Genomic DNA, 22,409 nt, shown 5'->3' on the forward strand with positions numbered 1-22,409 from the left:
AAAGCAAGTTGTCATTTCAGGCTGACATACCATAATGAAAAATGACATACATTCTTTTTTTTTTTTTACTTTTCAATTTTTTGACTATTAAACAAGGCTATATATTTTTAATTTATTAATTAATCTATTTATTTATTTATTTATTTATTTATTGGCTGCCTTGGGTCTTTGTTGCTGCACCTGGGCTTTCTCTAGTTGCAGCGAGTGGGAGCTACTCTTCGTTGCGGTGCACGAGCTTCTCATTGCAGTGGCTTCTCTTGTTGCGGAGCGTGGGCTCTAGGTGTGCAGGCTTCAGTAGTTGTGGCTCACAGGCTCAGCAGTTGTGGCTCGCAGGTTCTAGAGTACAGGCTCAGTATTTGTGGTGCACAAGCTTAGCTGCTCTGTGGCATGTGGGATCTTCCTGGATCAGGGATCAAACCCATGTCCCCTGCATTGGCAAGTGGATTCTTAACCACTGGACCACCAAGGAAGTCCTGACATACATTCTTATAATAAGCGAACGGATAAAACCCCTAAGACTATACTCAAGCAATTTAAAACACTGAAATTTGGGGCTCTTTGGAGTATGGATGACATACATAAATAAATACCAAGGACATGATAATGTGTTACATGGCCTGATGTTTTTCTTTTTTTTTTGCGGTACGCGGGCCTCTCACTGTTGTGGCCTCTCCTGTTGTGGAGCACAGGCTCCGGATGCGCAGGCTCAGCGGCCACGGCTCACGGGCCCAGCCGCTCCGTGGCATGTGGGATCTTCCCGGACCAGGGCACGAACCCGAGTCCCCTGCATCGGTAGGCGGACTCTCAACCACTGCGCCACCAGGGAAGCCCTGGCCTGATGTTTGATAGTCATATTGATCTGTTTCTTCAGTCATCAAGCAAAATTTTTTATATTATGTTGATCTTATCACCTTGGATATGAATTTACATAAAATATAATTTATGACTTGCTGCTTTGCTAAACATTTCAGTTCTTAAAGAGGCAACTTTAAGGTTTTCTGAAAATTAACATTTTTAGAATACCTCTGTTGATGATGCTAGATTAAAAGAAAATTACCATGTGTATATGTGTGTGAGAGAAGAAATGTGGATTCTTAGTATGAGGAAAGAAATATGACTTGGGTGCCTGGATAAACAGAACCAGGGCCATTCCTTGGTTGTGGGGTGGGCAGCCTGGGTAAATATTTTTTGTGGGGCCCCTGACTGTATAAACAACTTAATTTTAAAACATATTATAAAATCAGTGGGCCCATATGAAGTACAGTGTTTTACTGATGAAGATTTAGAATACTGGAAAGAAAATATTTAGAATCATGGATAGACAAGGGATACTTTTGTATTAGTTTACTATACAAAAAACGCACATGAAGAGTGTTAAGTCACGCCCAGGCACTATTTCTTTCTGCTCAAGTCCCGAAACAACCTTTTTGTGTATTTTATCGTTAAATGGGCCATTTCTAGCTAATTTTATATCTTTCACCATGAAAAAAACAATACTGGTATTATTCACAATAACATGGCTCTTCACAACCAGTTTATTATAAAATAATATAGATCTCTTGCCTCTGCAGTTTCCTAATGCCATTTCTTGAATGCTGGTTACACCATTACTCGTAACACTACATCATCCATCCTGCCTCTTGTGAATACTGGTTTATACTGACTCTTTAAAGTTGTTACTGTGCTCTTTTGATGATGACCACAAATGCGAGTCTTGCCCAGAGTATGCAGAGAAATGTGAGCAATAATTTCTTTTCTGGTCATATTAAATTTATCATTTAGAATTTCACAGTATAAACATAGAAATACGTCTTTCAATCATGTCTTCTTTTGAACTCTTCAGGCCATAATCACCACCAAATAAAATCCATCAGAAAATCCTTAAAAGTCTCCCCCCAAAATACATATATCCAAAATTTAACCACTCTTCCCTGTCTCAACTTCTGCAATCCTAATCCAAGCCACCAACACTTCTCATTTAGGATACAGGCACTCAATATCCCATAGCAGGCTTCCTCAATTCTACTTCTGCTCCTTTATATTCTTTCTTACGCAGCAGTCAGAGTCATATTCTTGAAACACATTAAGCCACATCCTTGCTTAAAACAGTGTAACGAAATTCAAATTCTTCACAACGTACAAAAGAAAGGCCTTCATCATCTGCCCTTGCCTACCTCTCTAACTTCTCTCCCCCCTCCCCCCACACTATGCTCTATACATATTTATTATACAAACCACTACAGGGCCTTTGTACTCTCCACAAATAAATCTCTAGCATAATCCCTTTTCTTTTCTTCATAGCACTCATAACTTCCTGAAATTATCTTGCTTATTAAACTGCTTAGTGTGTGTTTCTTTTCATTTCCACTAGATGTAAGGTCCATGAAATCAGATATGTTATCTGTCATGCCCACTGTGGTATTCCCTGTGAATAGTGGTCAAGTTGAGATTAGAACCTAGATTGAAAGACTCAGGCCAATTCTTCCTTCCAAGGCTTAAAATCTATTTAGAGAGACATGAAACACATTAAGAGTAATGCAGTACAGTCCTCATTTAGGTACCGATTATTTGAAATAGACTGAAAGTGACAAAAGATGTCAGAAAAGACTAAGATTAGTATAGCCGAGAGTCGTAAAGGTAGATATTACAGAGGAGGTAGATTAAGTCCCTTCGTCTCAAAGACCCCAGACAAATATAAAAGTTAAAAGTAAAATATACATGTGTGGAATCACTACTTTGTATCTGGACAAAGTTTACTCTGTATCAATAACTCAAGTATAAACCTCCCAGATTTTGACTCTTGCCATATATAACATTTCTACTCATTGCTGATCTACGTTTCCAGGGGAAAAAAAAAAAATCACAATTCAAGTACTTATATTCTAAGTTTTATCAATTTGCAAAAAAGAGCACCTCAAAAGCAGATTTTCTTCTTCCCACCGGACTCCCGGAAGTGACTGTGAACTAGGGAGTGACCCTGGATAACTTCAGTCTCCAATATATGGCAATTAAAATATGGTCTTAATTATACTGAAATTCGTGAGAAAGGGCCATGAAATTTTAGGGAGAAAATGATGCTGTCATTAACATGCAAACCAGTCCTGTGGTTTGCACCAGCCTGTGCAAAAGACATATGCTGCAGATGCATAGAGAATGAGTTATCAGTTGGATTGTGTGGGCTGCTTACAACAGGAGACAGAGTTGTAAAGATCTAAGAGAACTTTTTATAAATCTGATCAGGCAAGAAAGACCATACAAGTAATAGAATAAACTGTTCTGGGGTACATGCTGCCAGGAACAAAGACCCAAGACAAGGGCGGAAAAGATGAGAGAGAGGGGAAAAAAGAAGATTCCTGGGCCCAGACTCAGATTGACAGAGGCAAAGACAACGGGAGAGGCCATATACTTGCACTAAGAAAACTGAGAATTATAAGATCTTTCTTGGGATTTGGCTCAGAATATATCAAAGTTTCTCATGAGGTACATATGCTGGATTGTACACTCACATGAATTATATGTGCTGAAAATTTCAAATCTTAGGTGCTAGGAACAATGATTAATTCATTGTCCTGAAAAAAGAAAGGGAACCTATGCTTGAAGTCTTCAGGGTGCTTGGGGTGATGACTGTGGGATGAAGTGTGCCATCTCACCAGACAAAGCCTTGTCTGACTTCCCAAACTAGGGCAGCACATGTACTGAGGTATTTTTAAAGAAATATATTGGAGTGTTTTATATGATTTTAAATGTAACATAATAAGCATGCATCCCTTTTATAAAGAAGAAAATGCTAAACATCAATAATCTCATGCCCAGAGATAAGCACTAAACATTCGTATATTTCTTTCCATTCTTTTATGTTCCTGGTTACAAATATACCCTGTATCATCCAATTTGGAGTCCAAAATAAGTTGCATCTCTTCTGATATTCAAAGTAATATAAGTCTGAATCTCATCCCACAAATTTCAATCAGTCCTTTTGTTCTCTTAGTCATTTCTTTCCCCAATATTCCTCAGAATTCCTATTCTGAGGGCACAATACTTCCATTGACTACTTGATCCATACTGCATACTATAAAAGGCAGGTAATTTTCCAAATGGAAAACAAACTGCTATTATAAAAGGTAAATGAATACTGAGTGGCCAGTGGGTGGCCAAAACAAATGTGTACTGTATTTCCATGGGTTCTCAAGAAAAGGGGACTCTGAATTTCAAGTATTTTGGGGGTATCACATAGAGGCTGCAGCTTTCATCTGAAGAACTGAACTGTATAATACAAATAAAACAAATACTAAGCACATTTTAGCCTCTCCTTTGGGGTACATTTCTTTTTTTTTTTTTTTTTTTTTGCGGTACGCGGGCCTCTCACTGTTGTGGCCTCTCCCGTTGCGGAGCACAGACTCCGGACGCGCAGGCTCAGCGGCCATGGCTCACGGGCCCAGCCGCTCCGTGGCATGTGGGATCCTCCCGGACCGGGGCACGAACCCGTGTCCCCTGCATCGGCAGGCGGACTCTCAACCACTGTGCCACCAGGGAAGCCCTGGGGTACATTCTTTAAGTATATTTTTCCTCCTCCTGATTTTAATTATTTTCTTAAACTACGATTCAAAAGTAAACTAGGGCTTGAGCTAGTCTCCTTTCAGATGGCTTTTTGAATCGTTAACCACCTTAGTTTGCATTTGGTTTTGACCATTCACTCATTTCCATGGTGATTTAGAAGAGCAGCTGAAAGGAAGCAGAAAACATAAAAATCTGTCCTCTTAAGCAAGAATAGGGATGAGGACAGAAAGCAGGAAAGTAGACTTACATAAGTGTCATTCAGGATATGTTACCCATTACGCTGATAATAATCAAGGCACTTTACTGGCTGCTGCTTCTACTTATGCTAATGATGCCACTATTGAATTACCATGCTCTGAAGGAAGTAAAGTGGCATACGTAGGACAAGTGCCAAATCTTCAAATGGTATGATGGATTGTGGATGCATTATAGACTTCTGGCAGGATTTAAAGCATCCACATTTAGAGTACATACCCAGCTGGTGACCATCTCATGTTAATACTTTTGAGTTTGGGGTGTACCAAATCCAGCCAGTCTAGAGCAAAACTGTGAAATCAGTAACATATAATTGCAGAGTCCCCCATCTTTGCTTCCATATATTCACCCTCCCTTGTGGTGTGCCAAAGACCTTCATAATGTCCTCATAATAATTGGGGTTCCTTGCTGCGGTACAGTGCTGGAACTAAGTATGTCCCATACTCGAATTTTCCTCATTTCTTTCTTCCCTTACAAACATTTCTATCCAGATTTCATTCTCTGCGATCCTCCAAGATAATGGAGGACATTTCCATGAAAATGGAGGAATGCTACATGGCAACATTTTGATAGGGGTGTTTAATATCTAGCCCAATCATCTTCAACTATTTCTTAATCTCAGAACACTTTGCTCAAATAACATTTTACAGATTTGCTAGTACTATGAATGTGGACTGCCCAGGTTTAATTGAAAAATTTGTAATAATTTTTATGGACTTGGAAATTTTTCTGATTAAAAAAGTAACACATGACCTTTGCAAAGGAAAAGGGGGTGGGGACTTCCCTGGTGGCGCAGTGGTTAAGAATCCGCCTGCCAACGCAGGGGACACGGGTTCGAGCCCTGGTCTGGGAAGATCCCACATGCCATGGAGCAACTAAGCCCATGCGCCACAACTACTGAGCCTGTGCTCTAGAGCCTGCGAGCCACAACTACTGAAGCCCACATGCCTAGAGCCCATGCTCCACAGAAGCCACTGCAATGAGAAGCCCACGCACCGCGACGAAGAGTAGCCCCCACTCGACACAACTAGAGAAAGCCCATGCACAGCAACGAAGACCCAACACAGCCACAAATAAATAAATAAATTTATTTAAAATAAAAGGGGGTGGAATGCATAAAGCATAAGGAAGAAAATGAAGATTATCCATATCTCATCACCTGAAGGTAGCCAGTATTAACATTTTGGTATATATTCTTCAAAACTACATAGCTTGGATGAAGAAGCTACAGCTGAAACTCACATGAATGCTGTAGAGAGTAACTGAGTAATACAATTAAAGCACCCAGCATTATGGCTGGCACACAGAAGACTTTAAATAAATGTAACTATAGTTTGTCAATTTCACATTTTATATCTCATTTGATTCCCCATGCCATTGCCCTGTTGTAAATGAAATCAACAGTGTCACAAACTGAATGTTTGTGTCCTCACAAAATTCATATGTTGAAATTCTTATCCCTAGTGTGATGGTATTTTAGGAGGTGGGGCCTTTGGGAGGTGATTAGGTCATGAGGGTGGAGCCCTCATGAATGGGATTAGTGGCCTTATAAAAGAGACCCAGAGAGCTCTCTGGTCCTCTCCTCCATGTGAGGACACAGTGAGACAACAGCATCTATGAACCGGGAAGCAGACTCTCACCAGACACTGAACCTGCCAGCACCTTGATCTTGGACTTCCCAGCGTCCAGAACTGTGAGAAATAAATATTTGTTGTTTAAACTACCCAGTCTATGGTGGTTTTGTTATAGCACTCCAAACAGACTAAGACAAGCAGTATTAGCATTATTTTTCTCTAGATAATTCTTGTTAAGAATAGAGATTTCAGGCCCCAAATACCTGAAAAATTTCAATTCAGTAGATCTGAGCAGGAAACTGGAATTTTGTATGTGCCAATAGTTCAACAAGTTAGTCTAGTGCACAGTCAGATTTGAGAAACTTTGCTTTATGGGTATCACTCAATGAGCATTCAAAGGGCATGCCCCAAACCTTCTCCTGAGAATACTGACAAAAGTTCAAAACGACTCACTGCAAGGTAGGCGTTGGTGATTCTGAGCCATCTTGATGCAGAACCTTGAGAATCTTTGTCCTACACCTACAATGACTTTTTGTTATGTGCTTATGTCCTAGTATGTGCTCTATTGTCTTCAACCTGTGTGTTGTCCCCAATTCATGCTCTTTACTAGCAGCCCCAGGAAAGCAAATTTGCATTCTTGGTATCTTTATGTCGCCCCACATTACTTAGCATGATGTGTTGCACCCAGCCACAGATCAGTCAATATTATTGACTAACCAAATGATGAATCTGAAGCAATCAGTCAATATTACATTAGTCCTAAGGGAAAAGAATGTGGAATGCACTTGTTTTGAACAACCTCCATTTGCCCATTTTTGTTGGAACAACCATTTCCCTCTGGGCAGAGTGAGGAACAGCTCCCTCCACCCTCTATCCAATTCATCCTTCTCCAGCCCCTCCTGACTATAGTCCCTAAGTCGCTGGCTGACATTTTTAAAAAACTGGTATAATGTGAGGTATTGCAAAAATTCACAGAAATGCACCTAAAAATCTAATCTGGTCTATTCTTGGTAGGACTCTGGTTAACTCACCAGAGAAGTTCTTTTACTATTCTCTTCTAGAAGCTCTGAAATATATCCAGAACTTCCTTAAGCTGCCAGTTTCTTCACGGTAGTTGTTAGTGTGGTCTCTAGAACCAAACTGCCTAGAGCAGAACGTATACTCTTACACTCACTGTTTAACTTTGGGCAAGGCTGTTACCTTCTCTATGCATCAGTTTTCTCATCTGTTAAAAAAAAAAAAAAGTGGGGGCATACTATCAGTATCCATCCCGGTGTTTCTGTGAGAATTAAACTTTATAATGCTCATAAAGAACTTAGCACTGTGACTGACACATGTTAATCACTCTGCAAATGTTAAGAGAGGATGGTGTTATCACTGGCAGTGGCAGAACTGTGAGAAATAAGCCAGTGTCAGGACCATGGGAAACAAGAAATCACATACAGCTGTTCTGACAACAGAGGTCAGACTGGGGAACAGGTACTAAATCTGGGGCACCAAAAGTCCAAACACTGAAAGGGGAGCCTGATAAAGAGGTGAGGGTCTGGCTTTGTCATGAGGTCCTTACATACTTTCAGCAAGGACTCACTGGTGCGAGCAGTAAGTTATTACTCCGGGCCAGGTGGAAGTGTTTCCTTCTGAAGATGTTTTGTAAGAAATTCTGGATTGCTGGTGCTTAACTGATAAAAAAACATTTATTGACTTGATTATTTTTGCCCCCAAAGTAGCAAACTGGTACATTAAATAGCTAATTAGCTTTCCTTATTTGTATGTGAAAGGAGAGAAGGCTACAATAAACCCATGGTAGAACTGTAGGGATTGTATCAACCCCACCACTGTCCTGGGTCATTGCCACTATGCAGCATCTCTGTTGACAACAGCTCTGTTACACACTCTGAAAGGAATAGAGGTAGCAGCAAATAATATCAACCATGGATCTTCCAGGTTGCATCCTTACACTCTCCACAACACAAATAGATCCCCTCCTCCATCTTTGAAAGCATCACGAAGAAGGATGTGTTAACTGACCTTATTGTGGTAACCATTTCACAAAATATACATGTATCAAATCGTCACATCGTACACCTTAAATTTACACAGTGTTATATGTCAACTATATCTCAATAAAGCTGGAAATAAAGAGCTGTATCATAGATAGTGAGGCTCTCAGCTTCAAGGACCACTTTTCCCTTCAGGCTGGACCAGAACCTACTTTTCAGTGGGAATTTGTGAAGGTACATTTTCTCCCTTTTTTACTCTGGAAGCAAAAATATTGAATAACATTGTAAATGTTGGAAACTACAGTGTTGAAGTGTGTAACTTTTGTCCTGTACAGCAAACCTTCGTAACCCTGACCACTCACTGTTGTCTATGCTAGAATCAGAGCCCAGGAAGAGTTCTGGACAACTATATAATCTTTCCACTAGGCAGAGCATTTTATCTTTGCCTGTCTTCCTGCCCTAGTAATGTGGACTAGACTAGACTCTGTTCACCTCTCCCCAGGTAAAGGCACTGGGAACCTTGCAGCTCCATTAATAATTTATCTTCATCCTACTTCTCTCCCACTCCTTTCCTCACTGCTGCCAATGTACCCTATAAATTCTCTTCTCCGTGATGTTACTTATGCTATTTCCTCCCCCAGAAATGCACTCCCTCCTCTTCCCTGCCTCTTCAAGTTCTACTCATCTTTCAACACCCAGCTCAATTTCTACCTCACTAATTAAGCCTCTTCTGCTGGTTCTAGCACACATTCGCACACTGGTCTTAATTTCTTCTGAGTTGATAGATATGATAGTGTAAATCAGTCACTAAGTCAAGTGTTTTTCATTTTTTAAAAAGATGTATGTATGTCACTAGTGGTAATGTTTTATACCCCCCCCCCACACACACACACAATTCTGGTCTTTCTGGCACGAGTTAAAGGTTCTAGAAGGCAATTTTATATTTGATACGTCTTCTGTATTTCCCACAGCAGTTTTCACAGATGCTCTAAACATATAAAGACTTACAACTCCCCTGGTATCCTCAATTATTCATATTCAGATTATCGTTCTCCAGTACCTACTATAAGTCTGATTTCTTCTCCTAATAAATACCTAATACACATTTTCTTTCCAATTTTTAAAAAGAGGAAAAATAGAAGAAAAAAGGTAATATTACATTTAAGACAATTAAAAGAAAAAAAGAGAATAGAAAAGAAAAACAAATTGCAAACGTTCCTTATTATCCCTTCTTTGGCAGCAAAACTGATTCTAGACCAGACTTACTGGTCTTGTGACTGAACCCTAATCAGAACAGAACCTGCTGTTCTGATTATGTTTGGCTCAGCAAATGAGATAAAAAGTAATGAATTAGCACCTACTGGGAGCTTTCCAGACTCCAAATGTTCTATGTGTATTTACTTCTTCAAGCAACAATCCTATGAAGAGAATTTTATTCCCATTTCATAGACAAGGAAAGAGAGACCGAGAAAGGTTAAGCAACTTGCTCTTATATGTAGTAAGTAGGTTGCAGAGCCAGAATTTGAACCCTGATCTGGCTTTATTCCAGTGCCCATATTCATAATTATCATGCTATGTGGTCTCTGTTTCTCTGGGCTGGCTGAAAGCTCAACTGGATGTATTTATTTCCTGTATCTAATCAGGGCTAGGGAAGGCAAGATCTTAACAGGGTTATGTGATTTCAATGTATTTACTACTACTTTGATATGACGGTAAAAGTTACTGTAGATGAGGCATCATGTATGGCATAAAAATCATGGACTTAGAAGTCAGACATGCTGGTTTACAGACCCTAACTCTGCCACTAATTAATTGTGTGACACGAGGCAAGTCACTTAACCTCCTTCAGACTCAGTTTTTTTTTTTTCGCATCTGAAAAATAAAGGAAATGAACTAGGTGATCTGTAAGGTCCCTTCTAACTCTAACAGTCTATGATTTAAATATCAAAATTATTACTCTAAAATAAAAGAGACAGTTGCTTAAGGATCTTCAATTAAACAAACCAAAGGAAAAATCCGGGTCAATAGATTTAAATATATGTGTTAAGCTCAATTTAGTGTTCCAGCAGAAAATTTTGTCTTACAAGTTAATACAGAAATCAGTGTGAATGGTAAAGTTTTCCTAACTTAAAGAGGAAAGCATCTCGTTATAATGTCACCAAAACAAAGCCAGTAGTTGAAAAGGCCAGAAATGTTATAGGAATCCACATTTACATCTTCAGTAAATGAGGTTATGGTATAGAAAGTACAGTATCTCTACATGTCTCAGGAGTTTGAGCTGAGAATGCTTCATGAATAAAACATTCGGTCATAACGTGCACTCTAGTGTTTCACCCTTCCTCACCCTCCCAAATCAAGAAAAGCATTTTGTCTAAACCTCTTCGTGTTGATTCTGGCCGTTTATTTACATTTATTTTGTCTGAGCATTTAGCCTCGCTGGGAACAAAGCTCTTCAGGAAGAAAAAATAATTTGTAGCCTGATGCCTTAAAATATGATTTAATGTGACTTCTTTTGTAGTTTGATACCCGCAGTAAACCTAAATCACACTGCTTTCTCAGTGGTTAAAATATTAAGTCACCATGTTTGGGTAACTGCTGCCCTAATATTTGATGGGGATAAAATGAAGATTGGGGATCCACGGATAGGAAGAATAACTCCATCTGTCTGCATTTGATTCATGATTGATTAGAAGTTGTTACCACTCCTCAATATATTTCATTTTAAAGGATCTCAGGTTGAAATTCATGAACGACAGGAGATTCTAATTGGGCAATTTCATAAAATGTGAATACTATCTGACATACAAAGGCATGGGGGGGAGCCAAGCAAAAAATGAATTCGTGCTGCCCCACTCTCTTGGTGCCTTATTTAAATACAAGTTTTCAATGTGTTCAAAGGTGACATGTTTATGATCACGTTCGTACGCATGGGTATAAAAGTAAAAGAGAAAAGGAAGAAGAAGGAGAGGAAAAAGGGGAGAGAGACAGAGAGAGGGGACCAAAAACAGCATCTATTAGATTCTGGTGCAAAGCATGTCCAATATGAGATTCAGCTCCAGGGCTGTGGCAGATATTGTTTTTTTATTTACCCCATAGCCATTCACTCCACTTCCTTCTGAAATATTTTGTTTGCTAAAATGTTCCTAGGCCCAGGAAATAAATCATGATAGGTCTAAGCCAGTTACGGCAATCCAGTTCCCCTTTCCCAGTGAATGGACTAGTCGGGGACATATGATGCAATTCTGGCTAATACAATACAAAAGAAATTCTGCTGGGAGCTCCTAGAAGAGATTTTCCTCCCCTAGAATCTCTCAGCAAGCTTAGATCTATCATGGTTCATCTCCTGGCACTGGGCATATTTTAGCTTTTACAAAATCCAGCCTTTTGTTTTCCTGTGTTCCTTTCTGCTTTGAACATTCTCATATAAGGACATGCTGCTTAGAGCTATTTCAGTCACCTAATGACCACAAGGAAAGGACAAAAAAGAATTACAGAGATGCCTATCCAGTGCCCTGACATCATCATTCTGTTGAATTAATCCTAACATCAACTTCCTCCAGATTTCCCCTTTAGAGAACACTACATGTTCTTAGGGTTGAAGCCACTGTTAGCCTGTTTTTCTGTTACTTGTGCCATAAACATCCTCAATAATACAGAAACCTGCCCAGAAATATGAACCACTTCTAAATAGTTGGAGTAAAATCAGATAGCCAATGTCTATTATAGTGGAGAACACATAAACTTCCAAATCTGGCTCTGTTTCATAAGTTATCTCAAACTTCAGCTCAGCTTTAAAGTGTTCCCATTCTTGATCACGTTGTCCTCTGTCTTTCCAGACCACCCCAAAGTAGTGACCACACACTGTGGCACTTGACTATATAGAGATTTGTGTTCTTTATTTCTACCTTTTAAATTCATGTCATATCTCCAAAAAGACCGTAGACACCTTGAGGGCAGTGTTTGGCTCTTATAACCAACACAGCACCTAGGCAGGAGAGTAAAGCTTCTACTTGTTGAATTGAATTATAGCCCTCTTCTCTGCCTTACTTACGCTAGAGATGCTGAAACTCAATTTTTCCCTTCAAGATGGATGCTAGTGGGAGCATGATCCTTTCCATCAGGTTCTGGAGGGACAGTCTTCTGCTCCATTCCCCACTCCCTTTCATGTAAGTAGGTGATAATGAATAACACTATCACAAATGGAAGTTATTTTTATTATCTCAGGCCTCTGATTTTCCAAAGTCGATCTGTCATTTTTGTAACTCATGTCGTTTTTGTATACAACAGCCCAAGCAGCTTGAGAATGTAATCAAAGAAGGGGCGTATCAGTGGATATTTTAATGATCCAAACAATGGCATAGCAACTCTGTCAAGTCAATTTAAAAGTCGTGACTAAACTCACCAATTATTCCTGAGCAGTTGCTTGTACTTTTCCTTGACCTTAGGCCATAGGAAAATTAAGCAATTATGCAGGTACTAAAATAAATAAAATAAGAAACACATATACAGTTTCTACAGGTTACAACACTGTCCGAGTCTAACAAAATGTGAGGTCAGAATCAAGCATTTTTAGTGTCCGGGTTGACTCATAAAACTTTTATTTCCCTAAAAACATCCAGGTTTTGCAACTATATAGATAACCCCAAATCTATATCTGCAACTGAAACACTGGATTTTTGGCCTCCCACGTAAGTAGATGTTCTTGCTTTCTATTTCTATTACTATAAACCAGGTACAAGTTTTTCGACCAAATCATCAGCAAACTAAAGTGGACTCGTGAGAAATGATGTATCCTCCTCACCAATAGATGGCTTGAGTACATGACTTCTAAAGGGCCTTCATTTTACTTGTGATTCTTTCCTATCCATTCCATTCCTTTAACTGTGGTCATTATATTTTATGTGAAAGAGTCAAAGATACTATCTTTCTTTGAGCAATTCTAAGATGAATGTCAGGAAAAACAGGCAATTAGAATTTTAGCACCTGCACAATTCAGTTCCAAAGCACTTTAAACAACAGTGCTAAATTCGCTATAGAAAAGCAAATGTTTATCTTAAATATGGTTTAATCCTCTTTTCCAGGAAGCTTACGTAACAAAAAATACAGCTGGAGGCTATAGTGACCCATTTATAACCATAGTTGGATTTGTTACCAGGGAACCCGTCAAAATCAGCTTAGTTTGTTTGAACGGCTCATTCTGGCTCTCTGTGCCTTTCTTCTCATTTGATTTTAGGAGCTCAAACTGGTTTAGTGATGCCAGCCAGGGGAAATGGTTTTCTTTGACTTTGCCAACTTGGCAGGACTAGAATAAATGCAATAGATGGCTATCCACATATTGCGGTGTTTCGGGGGTTGTTCATTTGTCTCTTCCTCTCCACAGTGCTCTCTCTACTGGGAGGGACGGCTTTGGATTCCCTCCCCAACCTTGTCACTCGGGGATAAAAAATCCTACAATAAGCTATATATGACATGTAAATATCTCTCTCTCTTAGGGAATAAATCAATGTGTTAGACTGATTATGTGTGACTAGCAGAAAGGAAAAGAAGATAGCTTAGTGAGTGTGAGAGAATCATATGCCAGCAACCAACCAAAATTTAGGCAGCCAAACTTTGCTTCCTGCTTAGAAGGAGGCAAGGCTGGAGTCAAATTAGCCATGGCTAATATTGCTTTCATCTTTGTTCTTCAGAATTTGGTACCATTACACTCCTTGCTCATGATTCATTCCCTTATTTATTAAACAGGGCCATCCAATGACAACTTGCTGTATTCGTTTTCTATTGTTGTGCTATAAATTACCACAAATTTACAGGCTTAAAACAACTTTCATTTTATAGCCCAGTTCTGTAGGTCGGAGGTTCAGGCAGACTTGACTAGGTTCTCTACTCTGGGTCTCACAAGGCTGAAATCCAAGATGTATTGGACAGAATAGGCTCTTATCTAAGGCGTATGGGAAAAAACTCACCTCCAAGCTCATTTTTCAGCCCCTTGTGGTTGTGGACTAAGTTTCCATTTCCTTGAAGACTCGGATGGGGTGACTCCCAGCTCTCTCTGATTCTCTCACATGCTCCCCTCCATTTCAAAGCCAGCAGCAATACGTACTTGGAAACTCTCTGGCTTCCTCTTTGGCCACCAGCCTGAGAAGACTCTGCTTTTGAAGGAAGACATCGTGTGATTAGATTAGGCACATCCAGATAATCTCCCTTTTGCTATATAATTTGCAAATTATATAAATGTGCACATCCTATGTAATCCAGGGAGTAACACCAGGAAACTCTCATCTATTGCTGATGAGAATGCTGAGTAATACAGTGACTTTGGAAAACACTTGGCAGTGTTTGCCAAGGGACTGGAGAAAGCTTGGCAGTTTTCTACAAAGCTAAACATAAACTTACCATCTGATCCGGTACTCATATTCCTAGGTATTTACCCAACTGATTTGAAAACTTATGCCTAGAGAAAACCTCTACATGAATGTTTATAGCAGGTTTATTAATAATTAAATTCTGACAGAAACCAAGATGTACTTCAATAGGTGAATGAATAAGCAAACTGTGGTATATCCATACAATGGAATACTATTTCGTGATAAGCAGAAATGTACTATCAATCCACAGAACAATATGAATCCTTGAATGCATATTGCCAAGTGAAAGAAGCCTATCTGAAAAGGCCTCATACTGTATAACTTCATTTACATGACATTCTGGACAGTAAACAAATTGGTGGTCATCAGGGGTTTATGCAGGAGTGAGAATCAAATAGTTGAAGCACAGGGTACCATTTAAGACAGTGAAACCATTCTGAATGGTATTTTAATGGTAGATATATGACACTGTGCATTTGTCAAAACCCACAGAACTCTACAACACAAAGAGTAAACCTTAATGTATACAAAATTAAAAAATAATTTAAGAGGGTAGGGATACAAGGAAGGAATGCACAATGTGATAAGAGAATCTAACTGTATTACAAATTGTATTACAAATACGACAACCTCACTGAAGGCAGGAGGGGAGAAAGTGCTGACCTAAGTAACTTTCAAAATGAGTTAAGTCTGTAAGACTAAACGCAAAGGGAACTGTACATAACCACTGTATTCTACTTAGTAAAGTTTTGTCCCATGTGAGTAAAGACTAGCAATTCTGACAGTGTTATACATATATACTTAGATTGAATGATTAAGTAAATGGATGGTGGAGAGCAAGAACAAGGTTTTTCACTGTTGCAGAAGTTTACAAATAAGCAATAGAAGGAGGCTAGAATGATGTGTGTGGTAATAGATCAGAGTTAGACACATCAATATGAAATCACATTTAGTTTAACACAGATAAGGATGATTACACCTAGAAATATTTATAGTCATATGTATATATACAGCACAGTATACACACATTTATTTCCTTGCAATGTTAGCAAAGAGGGCCTATAAGCGATTAATCCCAGCAATGAGCATAGCGAGCATCAAGATTTTGGTTTCTGTGGAAATAAGTAAAGACCAACCAAATGAGAACTGGCAGAGGTTATTTACTGAGAGCGTGCTGGGGAGTCAGGCCCATCACTGGCATTTTGGCACAGACTCAAAGGCAGGCATAGCAGCAAAGCTTTATATGAGAAAAAAGGGAAAGCTTCAGCTATACCCTGACTGGAGGCTGTTGTCATGGGGAAGCTACATGTAGGCAGGCTAACTAGAAGTAAAGTACCCTATGTGATTAGTTAAGTGTGCATGGCCATAGTTGGCTCTCTCTGAACGTTCTAAGTTGGAAGCAGGGACAAAAATTAGGGACATTTTCATTAATAAAATCAGTTATTAATCAAGTCCTGGCCATTTTTGGCCAACTGTTACAGGGGTTACTGTTTGCCTTCCTGAGATGTTTTCTAGAGATAGTGGTCTGACTTCCCACAAGTCTAACTTTTGGATAGGCTGGCTTCTGGGCTGGTTACTGTAGATAATGGGTTGTTTTGGGGGGTTGGTTGCTAGAGGTCAGAGCTCCATTTTTATATATGGTCTGGTATCATTTCTTTGTATACTAAGTCTATAATTTTTAATACCATTATACAATAAAAAGAGTTAAAGCTCCTTGGACAAATGACTGATTACAGGACTGGGGCAGGAAATACACAAAACGAGCCTGGAGCATATTTTAGTGCTAGAAAGGTAATGATGAGGAGGACGATGATGAGGAAGAGGAGGATGAAGATGATAATATTCCCATAACGATGGTATTTTGTCAAAGGGACACAGCCGTCTCTAGCAGCTTCCAATGGCTAAAGTTGAAGCAACGTGAGCAACAAAATAAATATTTGATAAAAATAAGTATTGGATTATAACTCAACGTATAGAATAGATATCCATGAGTCTATACTGATATATATGATTGAATAAGCAAATAAGTGGGGAGAATAGACAAAACTTATAGGCAAAATATGAAAAGATTTATGTAGATACTCTTTTCCAAGCATATAGAACATAATTCCCCACTCCTCAAGTGTGGGTTGTCCATAATGACTTCCTTCCAAATAGTATTGCATGGAAAAGGGCAGACAAAGGCAAAGAACTTTACACTGTAGAAAGATGACAAATACTACTTCAGCCAGATGATCAAGCTTGGCATCAGTCATGAATCATGTACCCTTGATATGATCTGATAAGAATGTCAATTTACCTCCCTGGTTTTTGTCCCCAAAACACATAACCTCAATTTAACAATAAGAAGAACACTGCACAAATCCCAATTAAGGAAATTCTACAAAATACCTGACCAGTATTCCTCAAAACTGTCAAAGTCAAAAAAAACAAGGGAAGTCTGAGAAACTGTCACAACCAAGAAGACCTTAAGGAGACATGATGATTAAATGTAATGTGGGATCTTGTATAGGAGCCTGCGATGACAAAAGGGACATTAGATAAAAATGAAGACATCTTGAACAAAGTAAGGACTTCAGTTAATAACAATGCATCCATATTGGTTAAGTAGTTATGATAAATGTACTATACTAATATAAGATGTTAACAATAAGGGATATTGGGCATGGGATATATGAGAACTCTCTGTATTATATTTACAATTTTCTGTAAGTTGAAAGCTATTTTAAATAAAAAGTTTAACCCCACTTTCACCAGTGGACAGATCACCCAAAATGAAAACAAATAATGAAACACAAGCTTTAAATGACACATTAAACAAGATGGACTTAACTGATATTTATAGAACATTCCCTCCCGAAACAACAGAATACACTTTCTTCTCAAGTGCCCATGGAACATTCTCCAGGATAGACCATATCTTGGGTCACAAATCAAGCCTTGATAAATTTAAGAAAACTGAAATCATATGAAGTATATCTTCCAACCACAACAATATGGGACTAGATAACAATTACAGGAAAAAAAACTGTAAAAAATACACACACGGAGGCTAAATAATACACTATTAAATGACCAAGAGATTACTGAGGAAATCAAAAAATACCTAGAAACAAATGACAATGAAAACACGAAGACCCAAAACCTATGGGATGCAGCAAAAACAGTTATAACAGGGAATTTTATAGCAATACAATCCTACCTCAAGAAACAAGAAAAAACTCAAATAAACAACCTAACCTTACACCTAAAGCAATTAGAGAAAGAAGAACAAAAAACCCCCAAAGTTCGCAGAAGAAAACATAAAGATCAGAAATAAATGAAAAAGAAATGAAGGAAACAATAGCAAAGATCAATAAAAATAAACGTGGTTCTCTGAGAAGATAAACAAAGTTTATAAACCATTAGCCAGACTCATCAAGAAAAAAAGGGAGAAGACTCACATCAATAGAATTAGAAATGAAAAAGCAGAAGTAAAAACTGACACTGCAGAAATACAAAGGATCAAAGGAGAGATTACTACAAGCAAATATATGCCAATAAAATAGACAACCTGGAAGAAATGGAAAACTTCTTAGAAAAGCACAACCTTCCGAGACTGAACCAGGAAGAAACAGAAAATATGAACAGACCAATCACGAGCACTGAAATTGAGATTGTGATTAAAAATTTTCCAACAAGCAAGAGCCGAGAACCAGATGGCTTCACAGGTGAATTCATCAAACATTTAGAGAAGAGCTAACACCTATCCTTCTCAAACTCTTCCAAAATATAACAGAGGGAGGAACACTCCCAAACTCATTCTATGAAGCCACCATCACCCTGATACCAAAACCAGACAAAGATGTCACAAAAAAAGCAAACTACAGGCCAATATCACTGATGAACATACATGCAAAAATCCTCAACAAAATACTAACAAACAATTCAACAGCACATTAAAAGGATCACACATCATGATCAAGTGGGGTTTATCCCAGGAATGCAAGGACTCTTCAATATACACAAATAGGTCAATGTGATAAACCATGTTAACCAACTGAAGGAGAAAAACCATATGATCATCTCAATAGATGCAGGAAAAGCTTCTGACAAAATTCAACACCCATTTATGATAAAAACACTCAGGAAAGTGCGCATAGAGGGAACTTGCCTCAACATAATAAGGCCATATATGACAAACTCACAGCCCAAATCATTCTCAATGGTGAAAAACTGAAACCATATCCACCTAGATCAGGAAAAAGACAAGGTTGTCCACTCTCACTGCTATTATTCAACAGAGTTTTGGAATTTTTAGCCACAGCAATCAGAGAAGAAAAAGAAATAAAAGGAATACAAATTGGAAAAGAAGAAGTAAAACTGCCACTGTTTGCAGAGGACATGATACTACACATAGAGAATCCTAAAGATGCTACCAAAAAACTACTATGACTAATCAATGAATTTGGTAAAGTAGCAGGATAAAAAATTAATGCACAGAAATCTCTTGCATTCCTATACACTAATGAAAAATTTGAAAGAGAAATTAAGGAAACACTCCCATTTACCACTGCAACAAAAAGAATAAAATATCTAGGAATAAACCTACCTAAGGAGACAAAAGACCTGTATGCAGAAAATTATGACACTGATGAAAGAAATTAAAGATGATACAAATAGATGGAGAGATATAACATGTTCTTGGATTGGAAGAATCAACATTGTGAAAATGACTATACTACCCAAAGGAATCCACAGATTCAGTGCAATCCCTATCAAACTACAAATGGCATTTGTCACAGAATTACAACAAAAAAGTTCACAATTTGTATGGAAACACAAAAGACCCCGAATAGCCAAAGCAATCTTGAGAAAGAAAAATGGAGCTGGAGGAATCAGGCTTCCTGACTTCAGACTATATTACAAAGCTACAGTCATCAAGACAGTATGGTACTGGCACAGAAACAGAAATATAGATCAATGGAACAGGACAGAAAGCCCAGAGATAAACCCACGCACATATTGTCACCTTCTCTTTAATGAAGGAGACAAGAGTATACAATGGAGAAAAGACAGCCTCTTCAATAAGTGGTGCTGGGGAAACTGGACAGCTACATGTAAAAAAATGAAATTAGAATACTCCCTAACACCATACACAAAAATAAACTAAAAATGGATTACAGACCTAAATGTAAGACCAGACACTCTAAAACTCTTAGAGGAAAACGTAGGCAGAACACTATGACACAAATCACAGTAAGAGCCTTTTTGACCCACCTCCTAGAGAAATGGAAATAAAAACAAAAATAAACAAATGGCACCTAATGAAACTTAAAAGCTTCTGCACAGCAAAGGAGACCATAAGCAAAAGACAACCCTCAGAACGGGAGAAAATATTTGCCAATGAAGCAACTGACAAAGGATTAATCTCCAAAATATACAAGCAGCTCATGCAGCTCAATATCAAAAAAACAAACAACCCAATCCAAAAATGGGCAGAAGACCTAAATAGACATTTCTCCAAAGAAGATATACAGATTGCCAACAAACACATGAAAGAATGCTCAACATCACTAATCATTAGAGAAATACAAATCAAAACTACAACGAGGTATCACCTCACACTCGTCAGTAGGGCCATCATCAAAATATCTACAAACAATAAATGCTGGAGAGGGTGTGGAGAAAAGGGAACCCTCTTGCACTGTTGGTGGGAATGTAAATTGATACAGCCACTATGGAGAACAGTATGGAGGTTCCTTAAAAAACTAAAAATAGAACTACCGTATCACCCAGAAATCCCACTACTGGGCATATACCCTGAGAAAACCACAATTCAAAAAGAGTCATGTACCACAATGTTCATTGCAGCTCTATTTACAATAGCCAGGACATGGAAGCAACCTAAGTGTCCATCATTGGATGAATGGATAAAGAAGATGGGGCACATATATACAATGGAATGTTACTCAGCCATAAAAAGAAACAAAATTGAGTTATTTGTAGTGAGGTGGATGGACCTAGAGTCTGTCATACAGAGTGAAGTAAGTCAGAAAGAGAAAAACAAATACCGTATGCTAACACATATATATGGAATCTAGAAAAAAAAAAGGTTCTGATGAACCTAGGGGCAGGACAGAAATGCAGACGCAGATGTAGAGAATGGACTTGAGGACACGGGGAGGGGGAAGGGTAATCTGGGACGAAGTGAGAGAGTTGGCATGGCCATATATACACTACCAAATGTAAGATAGATAGCTAGTGGGAAGCAGCTACATAGCACAGGGAGATCAGCTCCGTGCTTTGTGTCCACCTAGAGGGGTGGGATAGGAAGGGTGGGAGGGAGACGTAAGAGGGAAGGGACGTGGGGATATATTTATACATATAGCTGATTCACTTTGTTATACAGCAGAAAGTAACGTAACATTGTAAAGCAGTTATACTCCAATAAAGATGTTTAAATAAATAAATACAAATAAAATAAAAAGTTTATTTAAAAAACACCCTGTGGACTATATTGTGAGGGCAAACAAAACAGCTTGCTGGCCTCTAAAATGCTACTTCATTTATAACAGGATCCCAGAGAAAGCAGAAACTGTTGGATTCCTCCAGGGCCAGCAGGAGCTTAGATACTACAGAGTGAGTCTGCTGAATAGCTGAGGCAAGGGAGATGAATAAAACCCTTTGGGAGTGGCCCCACCCACTGCTGAGGTGAGACTGAGCAGTATGCCGAGTGACCTTAAGGTGGGAGGGGGTCGGGGAAAGAGAGGATTTTTTTATTACTGTAGTGCATAAGCAGTCTAGCAGACTACTTCTAAAGCAGTTCAGACGTGACAGGAAGCTGCCTTTGGAGCCTTGTGGAGTTCATTATGTGGGTGCTGGTCAATGAGGAATTGTACCTTGCAGGGGACTACATCTGGCAGATTGAACTTTGAGCTTTGCAAACAGAAATTTAAAATATTAGCTTTATAGTTAAAATGCCACAGAATGAAAGAAGACGGATTTGAGGGAGGCCATTCCCATATTGCCATTAACTGAGAAAAAAATATATATATAGCTCTGTCTTGATTGATAATTTGGGGATAAAAACGGTAAACCAGTATAAATTACTTTTGTGGACCAGAAAGAATGCATAATTCTTAAGAATTTTTTTTTCTGGGATACACCCAGGATAAGTGCCTAGTGGGGAAACAGACACAGGGAGGGGAGGAAGGAGAGACCTGACAGAGGAGAATTAACCAACCTCACCTTTTTGGGATTAAGTCCTCCTTAGAGAAATCAGTCTCATAAAAACGGTGTAGGCGAAAGCCCAGCATAAACTTCTGGTCTGATATTTTTGTTAGACCCAAACGGTCTACAAGGGATTCCAACTCGCCCAAGAACCGCCAAGAGTCGAGAGCCGCTGCAACACGCAAGAGGTTTATTAGGAGCCGATGCACCGGGGTTCCCTGAACCTCACGCAGGAGGCCGATGGGGAACCCCTAAAAGCGGAATCACATACTTTTTATAGGTTTATTTACTCATAGGGCGGGTATATTCTCACAATGATTGGGTAAATGTGGTGACTTTTGAATTCATTGGCTTAGGAACTTTTGTCCCACCTTCTGGCCGTTATAGTTGTCTGTTCATTGTGGCGGTTAGGGCGTATACCTGTTACGGGCAACTGGAAAATTACC

This window comes from Phocoena sinus, chromosome X (genome assembly GCF_008692025.1).
Source record: "Phocoena sinus isolate mPhoSin1 chromosome X, mPhoSin1.pri, whole genome shotgun sequence".
Classification (NCBI taxonomy): domain Eukaryota; kingdom Metazoa; phylum Chordata; class Mammalia; order Artiodactyla; family Phocoenidae; genus Phocoena; species Phocoena sinus.